This window comes from Bombus impatiens, unplaced genomic scaffold (assembly GCF_000188095.3).
Source record: "Bombus impatiens unplaced genomic scaffold, BIMP_2.2 scf_1471, whole genome shotgun sequence".
NCBI classification, from domain to species: Eukaryota; Metazoa; Arthropoda; class Insecta; order Hymenoptera; family Apidae; genus Bombus; species Bombus impatiens.
In genome coordinates this window covers 1-18,079 of record NT_177890.1, presented here as the reverse complement: position 1 = coordinate 18,079, position 18,079 = coordinate 1, and positions in this window count along the sequence as shown.

Here is an 18,079-nt window from a genome sequence, read left to right as displayed (position 1 = left end):
AATAGAAAGATACATAACTCTTTTCGGTTGCGTCGGTTTATTTATACTGGTCCGGAGGGAAGTCGGAAGATTCAAATTCGTCTTTGTTCAACGGTTATGCGTAGCGGCGACATTGTTTTGCCCAGAGTCTATTTGTTCTTACATTACTGATGTTCTAACGATGTTGATACTCCGAGGCAAAACAACAACATGATTTGAATTGTCCTCTACTCATGTGCCGCTACATATTTATATACAATTGAGTATCCGAACTTGAAGCTTTGTGGAAATATGACTTTTCTTAATTTTGAAAAGTGTGCAAAAATCAAGCCTCAAATGTTTATTAGTTCTCGCAAAAGTTATCTAGCAAATAAAACGGCGTTTTATTTGATCCTGATTTCTACAATTTTTGCACCTTGCACGGCAACTGATAGCAACTCAGTTCTATTCTTTCTATTGGTTCTCTATACAAGAGTTGCATTATTATGTGCAAGTCCAATAGATTTTTGATTTCAAACTATTAAAAAATGGCTCCATAAGCTAATAATAGAGAAGAAACATCCGCAATTTTACTCTCTTTGAAGTCTCACGCGGATCATAGTAAAGTTTGTATTGTTCTACGAATTTCACGCTTCTGTGTCTTTATCTATTTCTAAACTTCAGAATCCATCAATTAAGAAATCATTTTTAGTGAACTATTCCAAGTACTCTTAAGTAGATGTAAGAATTCGAAAAGAAAATGAACTTTAAGGCCATTGGTCATAAAAGAAGTTTTCTGACGCGTAAGATACCGTCGGGTGTCATCCAAATATCGAGCCTGCTTCCGGTAAATACCATATATAGATGCCGTAGTATTGGTTTTGTGGGTTGTCCATCACGTAGATTTTCAAATCTTCTCTCATGTTCGTCTGAATCTGAAGTGAATTTCTTTTTCTGGTAGCTGCGTGAGTTTTGTTTTGAGTGGATCGTTCGACTGAAATTGTTCAAACTAAGAGTCGGTGGTCGGTGAGGCAAGTACAGCTCTTGAAAGGTACAGTTGGAAATAGCAGAACATATCCGCAGATATTCTTGCTCAGTTCCTGAATAGTTGCGTCTTCAGCTATTAGTAGTTAGAAGTAGTTAATGATAAATAAATAAATAAATAAATAATAATCAATAAATAAATAACAATAATAATTTAACATTGAAAATAAATAATAATAAATAAGTAAATAAATAATAATATTTCGTTCATCCATCTAAAAATACGTTGCATATCTCTATAGAGCTTCTTAAAACATTCATAACAATCGTGTTCATTTCATTTTTCGTGACGCCATGTTCCCTTAAAATTTCGACGGTTTTTGGCGTTATGGCCCCTCTACTGCGCAAGACCACGGGTAAAATCTCTCCATCGTCCACACTGTATTTTACCATTAGGCGGTTCAGGCGTGAGAAGTATTTGTCGACCTTCTCCTCCGTTTTAAGGAAGCAATCTCCACGAGAATCCGTTCCCCGTTTTTAACTACGAGGCCCAGCTTATACAGATTACCTCCGTAGGCTCGACAAATACTTCATTGTTCTTACTTAACTTATTCGTGAGGTGAGACTTCACATCATCGTGTCTCCTTATTCTTAGACCTTTGAAGTATTTATTTATTTATTAAAGACTTATTTATTTCTACGTAGGGGTATTTATAATTCTTAAAATATTGTTCGAGCTCCGTCAGGAGAGTAATCTCTTCTACCGACCACACTCTACTATTACTTTCTTAATTAGTGGGGTCTAATATTCCTCTTCTCTTAACATTTCTGACGGCACGGTGCGCATGCCACTCATGCATTTATAACCCTCTATGGGGTCCGAAACTCAATTAACATCCATTTTCTTGTCAGCCCGTGCCAATATGGTCTTCACACTAAAGGTGTTGGTCCTCAATTTTAGATCATCAATGTACCTAGATGGCTTGAGCAAGTTATACTCCTTAATGCACACATTGCCAATTTTCTCTTTTGCAAAGTCAGGAATACCTTGGCCTTGACTTTTAAGTTCGGCACATTGGTGCAAGTGTTCGCTTTTTAGTCTTTTTTTTCAATTTTGTCAAATCCTCGGAAGTGGCTGGCCAATTAATCCTTAAGAAATTCGCCATTCTTTTCAGTTTTAAATCTGCGTCCGCGCCGATAAAACTTGCGGCTGCTGGATCGGTTGAGTTCTTAATTTTGATGGGATTCTCTAGGGTACCGAGCTTTACAAGATGTTCGAATCTAGGTATACCTGGACCTCCGTTTGCTTTGGGAGTGTAGTTGAAAGCACAAGATGTATTATTGCCTTTATTTCCTGTCTGCCTTCGCTATCCAACAATTTTAAGAATGAATCGCTTGGAGGATTGATCAACAGGTGGTAGATGAAGCGAGGGAAGATGTACTTAGTTACTAACTCGATTTTCTGACATGGTTTTAAAGAGAGCTTTTTACTCTTCTTATAATACTCAGAATTTCTGGCACTATTATGCCACAGTGAATACCCTTCCAAGGCCCCATTTGGGCGCCTAAATATTTGAAGAATCGACAGATGCTATCCGATGATTTTTAAGTTTAATTTCTGGGTTTTTCATGAACCAGGTGTCCTTCTTGGCGACCACCTGGAAAGACGGACTCTTCTCTCCAGAAATATTCATTCCCAGGCAGCTTAAGTACCGATAAAGAGCATCAAACTGTCGTTGTGCCACCCTCTCATCCTCGCCAAGCAACACTATATCCTCGCCAAAAGTCAGAACAGGAATTTTTCTCTGATCGTTCACTTTAATGCCACTGGTCTCCCTTTCAATATTCTCCAACAGTGACTAATGATACAGATTGAATAGCAGCGGTGACAGAGGGTCACCCTGCTTAACTCCGCCGAGGATGTCAACCACGACCCCTTTGCTATCACTTGTTTTAATAGTTGTTCTGCATCAGTTGTTATACATTTCCGTAATAATTTCAATCAAAGGGGCCGGAATACCCTTCCTTGCCAGGCAAGGTCTTAAAGCCGATTAAGGTACTGTATCAAAGGCTTTACAGATGTCCACGATTGTGAACACTCCACCTTTGTCTTTCTTGCTATAATTCAAGGCAGCGTTAAACAGATCTATATTAATTTTGTATCCGTTTTCGGATGTGAAGCCTTTTTGTTTTGAATTTTGTTCAACACCGTTCCTTATTCTACCGTCGAGGATAGATGGGAAGATTCGGCCGAGAATAGGGCCTACAGTAATAGGCTGCCAATTCTCGACTTTACTTCCGTCTTTATTCGCTTTCGGTATTCATGTAGTCCTATTCTGCTTCCATACGGTTGGAAAATAGGAACTAAAATACAAGATGTTAAGTAATTTAGCAATTACTATTGGCAGCAATCCATCAGGCCCTGCCGCTGTTTTGTTTCTAATCTTCTTTCACCTTCCGCTGTTTTGTTTTTAATCTTCTTTCACCTTCCGCTTATATCCTCAGCAGTTATTACCGGAAATATTTCGTGCAAGAGAGCTTCGGAGGCTTCACTTACTGGGACTTGGGAATTGAGTGGACCCATCCGTCCCCACAAATCACCGTGTAGACTATTCACCTCTCTTCCTCTCAGCGGTTGTCTGGCTGATTCCAGGTATGTTAGGTCGTTATTTATAGCAACGTCAGCCAGCTTCCTGGGACACTATTTAAATATCTCTTGGCAACGTGCGTAAGAGTATTGTTGCCTTTGATGCTATTTCTTTTTCTTTAATGCCATCCGTATTAGATCTAGTAGATGATATCGGCTTAATATTGCGATCGTCGTTATTATATTTCAAAAAGGTTTCGTATAGAGATGTGCAGATAGATTTTTCTGTTTTATTAATTTATAGATCTCTATCAGCTTTTGATTCCATCAAAATATAACTTAATAAGACATAAATGTCTTTCAACGGGGAAGGAACCTCGGTAGACTTTTCTATTTCATTCTCCAAGCCACGTCGCCACTCGCGGACTGATTCTTTACTTGTTACTTACTTGCTTTATCCGATCCAAGTGCTGCCCTGCCTGGTCAGCAAGATCGCACCCGCCCTGTGTCTCTTGTGTACCCTACTGAGGGCCCGTTTCTTCGTTGATCATTCTTAGCCTTTTTCTTTCGTTTGTAATCAGCTCAGCTGTTCTGCTCGTTAAGATTTTACAGATTTCTAGGTTAGGGTTATAATCTTTATATTTTTGCTCCAGCTCCCTCAAGAGGGTAACCTCTTCTTCTGACCATAGTCTGCTGCTATTGTCTCGACTCAGGGTGTTTGCCACTTCCCTTCTTTTTCTATTGCGAACGGCAGGGTGCGCATGCGGTTCGTGAGTCGATAGCCCTCTCTGAGTGCCGAAGCTCATGGGGCAAGCATCACATTTAAATAGCGGGAGTCGTAAATTCCCGTTACGATAGGATAATCGACTCCACGGAATGATCGATCCTCTTATTTCTGTTAAGATAATAGGGAGCTGTTCAATTGAATTTACACTGAATTAACAGAGTTGTTGGAAATATATGCTGGGATATATATATATGCGGATATATATGCGGAATGCTGGGGAAACCCCCAATACCCTAGTCCAGACTTTTACGATAGCTGCATTTAAGCAATGAAAAGAAAAAAAAAAGAAATAAATCAGAAATAACTTTAACGTTCCAACCTGGCTTTATGACGATGTGTTCAGGCTCAAGATGACCTAGCGGGTCACTAGACGTAGCCGCGGCCACGGGAGGGACGTGTACCTGACAGAGATATGAAATGATTATATGGCTCTCCTTAAAAACAAAGATTGACCCGAGAAGTGGGGGCAGAAGTATATAAGGGCGATTTCTTTTGGATTACGAGTTGGTTAGTTTGTTAGTTAATCGTTGGACGAATTGCTGATTGAATAATCGAGAAGTTACCCGAATCGAGTACTACGTTGATACTTGTCATCCCGTGACCGTGGATTCGTTAACGAATCTGAAGCCATTGTCACTAGTTTCCTAATCGCCGTGAGTAACCGCCCAGCTTGTAACGACCACATTATCGTAATAAACTACACCTGTGTTGTACCGCATCTATGGATAATCCCCGCGTAGACTCATTCGACACCCACAACCCTACTCGTAGTGTTACTCCGACATCAGAAGTGGGATCAGCGCCGATTATAATACTACAAGAGCTACGACCATCGTACGCGAGTTAATTCAGTCGCTAGTGCAAAAATCGAGTGAGGAACCTAACAATTTTCGCCACCGCGTTTTAATCCTGAAACTGCGAGCTCCGATTCCGCTGCATGATGCGCGTCTGTCAATTTGATTATGGAGGAAAATCCTTACAAAGCAATGCCCTGAATATAATCTCAATGATGAGCGTCGAATCGACTTCTACGTAGTGGGAGCATCAACTGATGGATCAAGTCATCCGGGTGAGTCGTTTCCATCTTACTCCGATTTTGGAGCCGAGTTTTCACTAATTAAAGAATCCGTCGTCTTGAGATTTTTTGGCAAAAGAACGATTGATATAGTAGTAATGCGAGGAATGAGAAATATTTGTACATCTCAACTCCTGTTCGTTATCGGTGTTAGTGGTTTTACATTAGAAATAAATACGTTATGTCCTCGCTGATAGTTATTTTAAAATATGATATCGCGATTGATCGTGAAATTTCAAGTCAAGGTTTTGACGTAATATTACACAAAATAGCATCGCTATGTGTAAGACAAATAATTAATGCTTGTAATAAAACCGCTGAAAACGAGATCGATGTTAATGAAGTTGACAATGAGGTACGTGGTAGTGATAGAAGTCGATTAATCTTTCTTTACGAAAATTCAGAGATTCATCAGTTACGGGTTTCCTACGTACTCGCGTAAATACAGGCCAGTCAGAAATATAACTAATTGATCCTAATATCACCGTACAAAGGAGTTCTAATAGACTTCGCGAGGAAGAACGGAGAATAGTACGTGAGAGAATAAGCGAGTTGATTAGAGTCAAAAACCATAAGGCCCAGTAATTCACCGTACGCGAGCCCTGTGTTACTCGTGAAGACGAACGATGGTTCAGATAGATGATTTTTACATTTTCGAGGACTAAATAAAAATACGGTCGCGAATCGATATCCTTTACCCCTTATTGCGGAACAAATCGCGAGATTGCAAAAGCGAGATTCTTTATTAGCCTGGACATGGCTAGCGGCTTTCACCAAATCCCTATTCATCCTAATTCTAGGAAGTATACAGCATTGGTTACCCTCGATGGACAATTTGGACAATAAGTTCTTATTTTCTTCAAATTCTTTTGTGCCTTTATTCGGTCCATTCGACGTCTTTTGTTTGCATAATATGGTTGCGTGCGCGTCTAGTATTTTTTTCGGAATCGTTTTACCGAACGGCGATATTACGCCGACTCCATCGAAAACAAGGATTTTGCATTTTTTTTGACAACTCTAATAATTTTGCAACTAATACTTGTCTGAATATTCTCATTTCTTCCTTGTTGCAATTTAAAAAAAAAACATCAAAGCGTTTGCCACAGAGATCCCCAGAAGTAGTCGCGTGCCAGGTCTTCTGTACCATTTGATCCCTTTTCTAATTGTGATGACATAAGAAACCATTTGGTAGGAGTGATCTGTACCACACTTTTCTTCATTTTATTCAACAGCGGCTAGCGATTTTAATGTTGCGAACAAACGAAACGAGAGATCATTCCTGAGATTCCTTTGAAAACACGTATGGCAGCCAACGTGCCATTCGTACGTTGTTGTTTATTTGGATGATGTTCTAATCATTGCCTACTCCATAGATCAAGCTCTAGAAAGATCGTACGCCGTATTAAATACCCTCGTAAATGCCGGATAATAGCGGATCAAGAAAGATATTTTACGGGCAAAGAATTTCAAGATTTTGTCAAGATAGACACATTAAACTCCATTTAGTAGCAACCGGTGCGAGTAGGGTCGATGGACAGGTAGAGCGTATGATGCATACGCTAAAGAATATGTTTACAAACGACCGGGCGGTCGTGGCAAGACGCGGTTGGGGAAGTACAACTGGCTTTAAATTGCACCACCAACCGTGTGACTAAGTCGAGCCCGTTAGAACTACTGATCGGTAAAGCAATAAGACCATATGACTTGATACTACCCGATAATATAAAAGAAAAGGCCATAGATATCGCTGAAGTAAGACAACAAGCCATAAGAAATATAGGGACTAATGCCAAATATAACAAGGACAGATTTGACAAAAAGAAAGCCAGAATAGTTAGGTTTAATCTCGGTGATTGTGTATTACGAAAAAAACGAAGAAAGAAATCAGACGAAGCTAGACCCGAAATTCTGGGGTCCATTCGTGATAGCAGAAATTTTAGAGGGAGATAGATATGCTTTTAAAACCTTAGATGGCAAACGATTATATAAAGACAGTCATGACAGACTAAGAAAGATGCCGGAGAATGGCGTTCCTGCTGAGTTGGACGTCTACGGTGATGATAACGACGGTGATAATAATGATGAAAGCACACGGACCTCAGAGGATCATTGACACCGCGTTGTGGTCTGTAATACGTTCAGTGGTGTCTTGCGTCTTCTATAATACGCTCAGTGGTGTCCTGCGCCTTCTGTAATACGTTTAGTGGTGTCCTGCGCTTTTTTTGTAATATGTCCACTGCGACATCATGCGCACATGTAATTTACCCACTGCTACGTCTTGTGTTTTTGTAATATGTCCACTGCGACATCGTACGCACATGTAATATACCCACTGTAACGTCTTGCGCTTCTGCCATATACCCAACGTAGTAATATGATCCAACAAACTGAAATTCATCCGTGTACGACATTATCGTGATGCAGTTCTCACAAGATCACCGATATTGTCTAACGTGTATCGATCGTTTCCCGCGTTGGTCCGAAGCCGCTCCCATAGTCGATATGGAAGCGCCAACCGTTGCTTCGGTCCTCTTTTCTACTTGCATAGCTCGTTTCGGCCTACCTACTGATTCTGGCAGGACAAAGGAACGCTCGTGACGAAAATGGTGGAAACAACAATGATCGAACAGTGATCTCTTTTTAATTTTTTACTGGCCTTCTGGATGTCCTCCGAAGTGGCCGGCAAATTGATCCTCAGGAAGTTTGCGACCTTTTTAAGCTTCTTATCAATGTGGCCTTAAAATTCACCTTTGAATTGATATAACCAACAGTAAGGCAAACATTTTAATAAATAAATAGCAAATAATTTAATTTAGTCGCGTAAATAAATAAATAAATAATAAATAAGTAAATAGGTAAATAAACTTGTCATTAATAAATAATTAAATAAATAACCAGTCATAAATAATGAATAAGTAAACTTTGTCAATAAGTAAAATGACTTGATCAATAAATAAATAAATATATATATAAACATACCTCTCAATAAATACAAATAAGTAAACAAATATTTTGTTTCTTAGTCATTTAAAAACAAGTTGCACGTCTCTATATAGTTACGCAACATATTCAAGACGATTGTCTTAATTTTGCTCTTTGTAACGCCAAGTTGTTTTAAATTTTCGGCAGTTTCAGGCATTATGGCGGCCCTGCTTCCTAGTACCACAGGTAATATGGATCCTTCATCGACGCCATACTTATTTTTTAATATGCTTAGGCAGGGGAAGTATTTGCCGACCTTTTTTTCCAATTTAACCGACTAGTTTAAAATCTCCACCGATCTCAACCTCCAACTCCATTCTCTCCTCCGTCCATCTAGGGCACCAAAAGAGCACATGCTCGGCGTCATCCAGCACCGCACCACAATCCCAACAACTGGTATGCGTCTCTTTGCCGATCCTATGACGGTACCAGTTAAAGATATCGTGTCCCGTAGGGATCTGCATCGTGTGATAGTTGATCTTCCTCTTTCTTTTGTAGAAGATCAACGGATCTTCTGCAAGTCTTCTCGTCCAATTGTAGGGGTTGTGAAACGCCCACTCCAATCTCCATCTGTCCACTGCCTCCGTCTCCAAATTCTTCATTTCTTCTTGCCCAGCATGTGCCATTTCTTCAGGGCTGTCGTTGATCCGCCTCTTCACTCCATACTGCTACCACTGCAACCATGCCTTGATGTAAATTGGCATGCTACCTGTAAGCACACACAGAGCCCCATGTAACACTGTCCGGTAGACGGTAGACGTACGGATCAACGCCGCCCTTTGCGCCCATTTCATGATCGTCCTATTTGTTTCCCTTCGCAGGGAGGAGACCCATATCAGTGCGCTATATAAAACCACAGACTCCCAGACGCCATAATACAGTCTCCTGACTAAATCGTTGAGCCCACCGACGATTGGGAATAGGCTCCGTGTGGCGCCCAAGAACCGTTCCGCTTTATCACAAACTGCTTTGAGCTGGGGGGAGAATCCCCTAGCACTATCCAACACTAGCCCCCCCCCTTTTTTTTTACTTCACGGTGGTCTGTCCTGACGCCTGGGTCGAGGTGCACCCGGGGTCTCTCCCGAATTACTACCGGTTACCCCCGGGCGTCTATCTCCCCTTTTCTCGAAGGATGGCGTTCTGCTCTTCTTGGGCCGCTAGGGGGGACCACCTCCCCTGACGCCTCTTCCTGGTGCTTCACGCTCCTAAGGTGGCCGTGGCGGCGACGGTGGCGGCGTCGCGTCCCTGTGGCGTGTTGTGTTCCTCTGTTGCTGCGACGTCCTGGACGGATCGCGCCCTCTTTTCCGGTTTCTTTCCTGCCGCTCCTTCGCCAGCATGACTTGCTCGCAGTAGGTGCGGACGACGACGAACTTGTCACGTAATTTTTAGGGTTGGTTGGTGGAAATAAAATATAGTTGAGTCGTAACACAACAATTAACTTTGTTTTAATATTGTGAATTCACCAATCAGCCGCTAGGGGGAGACCACGCCCCCTAGCGCCTCGCTCCCGTTGCGTCTTCTCGGGGCCCCCGTCCCCTGGCGCCTCTTCCTGGTTCTTCGCGCTTCTACGGTGGCCGGGGCGGCGCCGGTGGCGGCACCGCGCCCCTCTGGCGCGTTGTGTTCCTCGGGTGCTGCGATGTCCTGGACGGATCGCGCGCTCGTTCCCGGTTTCTTTCCGCCCGCTCCTTCGCCAGCATGACTTGCTCGCAGTAGGTGCGGACGGCGACGAACTCCTGGCGCCCTCTGAGCATGGCCGCGACGACCGCTTCAGGGGCTAACCTCTCGCCGATGTCGAGCTGTAGGAAGGAGGCGCCGCGGTTCTGCCCACGCCGGGCAAAACTCCAGCGTGTGTTGCGCCGTGTCGTCCTCTTCCTCGCAGTGGTGACAGATGGACGTCGCCTCTCGCCGAATCCTCAACAGGTACTCGCCGAATACTCCGTGGCAGGTGAGAATCTGCGTCATCCTGAACGTCAGCGGCACTCCGCCTCGATCCCTCCAGGCTTCCCATCCAACACTACCCCTAGGTACTTCACAACACGGCTAATCTCTCCCTCACCCCCCACGTCAACGTTAAAAATCTTCCTATCCTCTTCCTTGTTAAGAGGATAACCATCGTCTTCTCCTTGGCCAGGTGCAATCCAGCCTCGCAGCACCACCTGGTGACCAAGGCTATGACCGCCTTTATCTTCTCATTGATGCCCTGGGACCCTCGGACCTTGAGTAGAACCGCCAGATCGTCGGCGAACGCTACTGCTTCGGTATCCTTTTCCCTGTCCAGCGCCTCCAGCACCCCGTCATACACGAGATTCCACACTAACGGTCCTAAGACCGACCCCTGCGGAACCCCGGCGTAGATGTTCCTCCTTACGACACCGTCACGACAGTGTACCAGCCACTGTATTCTGCTGCATGTGTATTCTCCTCTCAGCCAAATAGTCTGCTAACAACTCCTGTAGCCGTCCCGGTAGCCATCTCCTTCGAACCTCCTCCATTATCTTCTCGCACCTTAGAATGTTTAAGGCGTTCTTCACATCAAGGGCGACCAGGACACACACCAGGCCCTTCCTTCTGCACTCTTCAGCAACTGTGACCGTCCTATCCAGGGCTTCAAAAATCCCACTCCTTCTCCTGAAGCCATACTGGTCCCTATGGAAGGGATCCTGACCAACGCTCCTCTCTATGAGCATTTTCAGCTTGTGCTCCCACACCTTGCTCAACGCCGGCAGTATGCTAATCGGCCTATACGCCGATGACGTCGCAGGATCTTTACCAGGCTTGGGTATTAATACCACCCTAGCCTCTTTCCATACCGCCGGTATTTTTCCATGGGTATTCCATCCCGCCGGTATTTTTCCATGGGTATTTATTCCGTTGAGCACTATCAGGAACACGCTAGGTCTTTGCTCCGATAACCCCAATAACCCCACTACAGAGTCAGGAATCCCATCCACTCCAGCCGCCTTCCTGGGATCGCATTTCCCAACGGCCATCCTCATGTCTACTTCCTCGATGCTCAACCCTCCTTCTTCGCCAGGTAGGATCGATGGCCTTTCCTGTGTAGCCGGTAGTTCCTGCTTGGTGACAAAGAGGGCATCCAGGATTCCCTCCACTCTATCTCTTCCAAGGCGCTCCATTGGCGCCGACCGCATCATCTTCTTCCTCACTACACGATACGGTCTGCCCCATGGATCCTGATCTAAGGTGGCGCAGAACCCCTTCCAACTCTCCTCCTTGCTATGCCCTATCGCCCCTTTCAGTCGCCTCCTAACATCCTTGAATTCGGCTACCAGGACCTCGACATCATCCTTGCGGGCCGCCACCGCTCGCTGGGCTCTCCTTCTAGCTCCTAAAGTTTCGCTCCTTAACGTAACGAGCTCATAGCTCCACCAATAGTTGGCGCTCCTCTTCACACTCGCCGGGTATCTCCTCTTCAGGTCCACGGCACACGTATGCTCCAGACTCTTCTGCAGTCGTTCGCCGCATGCCGTATCGTCAAATTTAAAACCATTTTCGTCATAGACTCCGTCATATTTTTTTAAAAACCCCTCTACATCCATCTCTTTCGTTAAGTATTTAAAAGCGCCACCCTTCACCCGCTTAATATTATCCCTTAACTTATGCTCAACATAAAAGTAGTCAGAGGCTGAGTACCAATCTAGGACCCTAATCTCCCACCAACTCAGCCTTATTCGTCTATTAACACTAAGTATATCCGGGAAACTAGTCCCTCCATTTCTCAGGAAGGACTAATTTCCCGTCGTCCTAATAGGTATAAGCTCGTTCCTCGTTATAGCGTTCAGCAGTCATGTTCCCCTACGTTCCGTCTTAGAGCCCCCCCCCACACCGCATTAAAGTCACCAGCAACCATAATCGCCGGTGCTCCTTTCCTGCCCTCCTTTATGACCCCTTCCAGTTCCATCAAATAATCGTTAAGCTGGACCTTATTCTTATTAGGGGAACAATACCCACTGACGCAAAACACGTCACAAACCCTGACCTCTACAGTCCCTACATTTCTTATCAGAGTCTCGCTCGCCACATGTTTTCCATTAAACAGGGTGACACATATCGATGCATCCCCACTCTCGTCATTAAACCAAAAAGGCAACTGCCTATAGGGCTCGGAGATGATCATAATGTCCTCCCTGCTTTCGCATGCGCACTGCATCATCAGATCTTGCGCAAGCAAGCACCTTTTTAGATTTATTTGCAGGACCCTAATTAGGCCCCCTATTCCTAACACCTAAGCGCCCCGAAGGGCACACCAACGAACCTGTTACATGCCTTGCATTTATGCAACCATGTTTCAAGCACATGGCACATCTCGGCTCTTTATCAGAATCTTTCATTATATGCTCAGCGCTGCCGCACCTCCTACACAACTCCCTGCCATGACATACAATAGTACACCTTGCCGCCACATGCCCCAATATGTGGCACCTATAACACCGCCGAACATTAGCTAACTGCTTTGCAGAAGCTATCGTTAGCCAAGTCACTCCTCCCCTCTCTCCTCCCTCTCTCCTCTCCCTCTCCTCTCTCCTCCTTTCTCTCTCTCGGCACTAGGCACTCCACTCGCCGGGAGGACCACCACCATCTCTTGCGTGCCCCATGGGGCCGCTTTTATACATTTGACTTCTATATCCGCATTTTCCTCAGTTCCCCACTGCGACCTGCTCTCTTCCACCAGCTCTTCCCTGCTGGTGAGGGGATCAATGTTCCTTATTTGTAGGGTCGCCCTGTTCACCAGAGCGGCCACCTTCGTACTATCATTCAAGGCGGCTGTCAATGTGGCCGCCCCTCGCTATCCACCACCGTCCTGTCGAATTCAATGAGGATTTGGCCCGCTCTCGTCCTACGGATCCCCGTGGCTCCCTCCAATGAACTCCTCACCTCCATTATCCTCTTACAAACATGAAGCCATTCGCAACCTTCCCTTCCTCCACCTTAATTAGAATGGCTTCCTTCCTCTTCCTGTTTCTTGGTACGTCTCTCTCTTCGGCACCAACCTGCCGTTTATTTCCCGGACGCACCATCGGGGTAGCTTGCTCCAAGGGAGCTTTCCTCTTCCTCTTCCTTTTTTCTATCCTTATCCACCCTTCGGAGTCCTCGCTGAAGTCACCCCTTATCGCTCTGTTCTCCCTCCCACACGCATCGGCGTATGTTATCTCTCCTCTTCGGGGCCTCTTGTACTCCTCTTCTCTCATAATTTCAGCCGGGTATACTATCTTTCTTTTTGGGTACCGCCCCTTGCTATCGTCTCTTCTCTCTTCATGTCTGCCCTGTCTACCCCTTTTTCAACCTCGACAGGCTCTCTCCTTCTCCTTCTTCTATCCTTGTGCTCCCCACACTGCTCCAAGGAAAACAGGATGCCTTTTATCTGGTTGCCTATTTCCCTTATCCCCTCGTCCTTATCTTTGTCCAACTTTGAGTTCTTCACAACCACGTTAAACATTTGGACCACTTCTGCTAAGGCTTGTGTGAGCTCTTCCAACTCAGCCCTGGAAATCAAAACATCCTCGTCATCTACATCGCTCGTCTGCGTATCGTCTCTCGCGCTATCTTCGGCTTCGCTAGCCATAGCCGATCTCGCAGATTTCGCGCTGACGTTCCTCTCCACCGCCCTCCTGGCCATCATTCTAGCGTTGGCCAATCCTTCCCCTGTTACCGGCGTACTGTGGTCGCTCCCTCTAATTCCAAAGGAACCCTCCGATTCCTCAACCACTCCTACCTCCGTCCTTTCACTAATCGTAGGGCTCCTCTGAAGCATTCTTCTCGGTTTAGAGGGGCAGAAATCCTTGCTTTCCTCCCCCCCCCTCACAGATAAGTATAATTTATAAGTAAGTATAATAAATAAGTGAATATTACTTAATTTCGATAACTAATTGAATCTAGCGTTTAGGTCTAGCGGGTAGTGTCTCTTCAGCCTGCGAATCTGGTCCGTCGTATCAAGTAGTCCAGTGATTAGGGGATTTCGGTGTTTGTTGACTCTTTTGCTATATCTGTCGCTATATTTTGCTATTTCCTCTTTGACTGTGGGTAGCGTGAGGTCGCGATGTATTGTTTCGTTGGTAACATACCAAGGTGCATCTATTAAGGATCTTAGCGTTTTCGATTGGAAGCGTTGAAGTATTTCAATGTTGGAGTTACTTGCTGTTCTCCATAGTTGGATTCCGCTGGTCCAGACAGGTTTTATTACGGTCTTGTAGAGGGTAATTTTATTCTGTATGTTTAGTTTGGAGCGTCGGCCCGTGAGTCAATAGAATTTTTTAGTTTGTCCTTTAGTTGCTTCGTATTATCTGAGATGTCTCTTGTCTAGGCTCATGCCCAGGTATCGGACTGAGTCCTTGCTAGGAATTGTTGTGTTGTTGATGGTGACCTGGGGGCAGGTTTGTTTTCGGAGCGTGAAGATTATCTGTGAGGATTTTTTTTCGTTAATTTTGTAGCCCCATTTATGAAACTACTTTTCCATGGAGTCGAGACTTCGCTGGAGAGTGGATTAGGCAATTACCGGGTCTGCGTGGGTAGCTAATAGCGCTGTATCGTCAGCATATGTTGCTATTGTTATCTCGTTTGATATAGGTAAGTCGGCAGTGTAGAGGGAGTACAGTAGGGGTCCGAGGACACTACCTTGGGGTATGCCGGATTCTATTGGGAATGTTGCGGAATAGGCGTCTAGGCATTTAACCATGATTTGTCTATTGGTTAGGTAGGATTTTAGGATGGAGTAGTAGGGGTGAGGTAGTATCTTTTTAAGCTTGTATAGTAGCCCTTCATGCCATACTTTGTCGAATGCCTGTTGGATGTCTAGGAAAACCGCTGAGCAATATTTTTTCTTTTCGAGGGTTTGGCTGATCGTATGGGTTATGCGACGGATTTGCTCTACTGTTGAATGTTGTTTTTGGAAGCCGAATTGGTGATCTGGGAGTGTTTTCAAGTCCTCTAGGAGTGGAAGGGGTCGATTCGTGAGCATCTTCTCGAATAGTTTTGACAGGGTAGGTAAAAGACCGATTGGGCGATAGGAGCTAGTTTCGTATATCGGTTTACCGGGTTTAGGGATGATACAGTTCCATTCAATGCCTCGGACATTTCCGTTTGAAACGCCTAAGCTGGACCATCTGGCTCGTTGTGACATTAAACCAAGTCGGATAGGCATAAGTCGGGATAGGATTATTGCCAGTAATTTGTGCAACACAAGATTACATTTCGCGCAGAGATGCTTTGAGGAGAACGAACTATTATTCGCTATAAAAGTCTTTTCTGATTTATTTCACATTTGCGTTTTAATGTGCTGTGTAATTTGTAATTTGCAATACAGATATATACCGAGATATTTGACCATTTTCTTATGCGGAACGGATAGCGGCTATTGTCGGTGATAAGAAATTAGCGAGAATGTCGCGTCATATCACGGTTGAAATTAAAATGTCTAGATATGTTCACACCGAAAGGGATAGACTCGCACTTGCTAGTATTTATACGGAACTTTCAGTTATCACAGTAAACCATAATTCGATCGAAAACTTTCTGTGGCTTGGAATTAATTTTTGACGTATACATTGCCGCCGTGTAAATCAGGTGGTCATCTCCAAATACCAACGCGCATAGGTTAAGGTTGCTATTGAGATGGAAGAGGCTCAAAACATGATTAAAATACAAATTAAATAGGATGGAAGTGTTGAACGTTCCCAGTTGCAGCCCGTCATCCACCCCGAAGACGACATTATAGCTTGCGCCATCCAATGAAACTCCTTCCGGAGATTATGGACCAAATCACCTGAACTAGATGTTTACCGAAACCGTATCGTATCAGCTTTTACACCAAACCGCTCGATCGAAACATGTCAAAAGCCCTTTCTAGGTCTATGAGGAGAGTTTTCCTACCAGCAGACGTCTGACACAAATTTTATCGTTGCGTGGACTTTACTGTGTTTGATCCGGAAGCCAAATTGCTGGCTGGGAAGAATGGAAGTCTCTTTACAATGAAACAGTATGAGTCTCTGTGCCACTATCTCAAAGACCTTACTAATAGATACTCTGCAAACAGCAAACCCATTGATCTGTAGTTGGCTGGATTTGGTTTGTTCTTAGCCTTTCCTAGCAAGAAAACCACTTTCCGTATCTTCCATATCTTAGGAAAATATGCTGGTTCAAGAGATCATTGAAGATCAAAGAGAAAAGGAATGTGTATCTTTGCGGAAGCTATATAGCTGTGAAGATATCGAAGCCAGATAAGCTTTTCCCATTTAGAAACATATATCGGATCATTAATGAATCTACTACCCACGTGAAATAATTTCCTGTGAGATGGGAGCCGGAGCGTTTACTAGCTCTGTTTCCTCGGGTGAAGGTATAGACCTTGTTCCAGCGGCTCCGACTCAACGAAGATCTGAATTTTCAAGGTTATGAAATTTGGGAACCTGAGAAGATCATCACACACATTTCGGCGCACACATTCAAAATTTGTACCCAGTAGTCTTGCGGGATTCACGAAGCTTGCCGTGCGATAGAAAGAAGGCCGGACAAAGAATGCTTCGCTGCATACAAATAACAAGTGCTATTGTAACGAGTGATAAAAGTTTTGTTGGAATACAACGATATTAGTCGCATACAGATGAGGTGATTGATCGAACGGATTCTTCCCTTCGTTGCCCAGCGATATCCCCACTAGCGTGCGTTCGTGAGATGTACCGCGGCGGCTAGCTCTTTCGAGAATTCGGCGGAAGAAGCGCAAGGATATGGATGGAACAATGGGAACGTCGAGAAGCTACTAGATGGTTCCGTGGCACATGTGACGCCACACAGCCATCTACACAGGTCACACTCATTACTGCATAGAGAGTGGGGTTCAAAACCTTTTCAAGGGCCATGGGTCACTAAGTCAGTCTGTCTGAGAATAACTAGCCAACTGTCTACATTCCACAACACTCACTTATATTTTCTGTAATAATTGTTTAATAAATATCATATAATATTATTTCAACACAAACATTGTGTCTTCCACAGATTATTAATCTTAATTCTCAGATTAAATTCTAACAAGTTTAACACGTTTAAAGTGATGAAATAGCACGCGAGCACAATGGAAATTAAAGATCTGTATAAAGAACAGTTTATAATGTGAATTGTGAATAATAGAAGCACGTGTTGCGTACACGTTTATTCTTTGTGTTCCACCGCGTTACTAGTAAGTTCTGGGGAGCCGGCAGCAGCGGAGACGTCACGTTCTCGACTTGTTTGTCGGCTTGGTACCAGTAACGATGCATCTTCTGCCCTGTCGCACTAAGCCAGGAGGATGTTCAACTGTGGAAGACGGTGAGAATCGTCTGAAGAAAATTTGAGGACAAAGATCACGAGGTTAGCCCTGTTGCCTGGCACTCGTTTAACTTGCGGAAACATGCCTTTGGAATCTTTAATTCTTTGGATACAGAGAACTCGTGAATCTATCAAGGGCCTTCCTGACACGCCATTTTATGGCTCTGTAGCACTTACGTGTTCGATGGGATAGAGTAACATAGTGTGCCGAAGCGCATCTTCAGCCGATTTAAGATGCGAGAGATAGTGTGTTTGTCATGTAATATACCTCACAAGCGGGAATAAAGATATCTCTCAACGCAATTGAAATCCCATGTGGGAGCTGGAATGGAAGCTTCTAGGGCCGAAAGAATATTATTATTTATGTTCTGGAGGACGATCTCTACTTCGT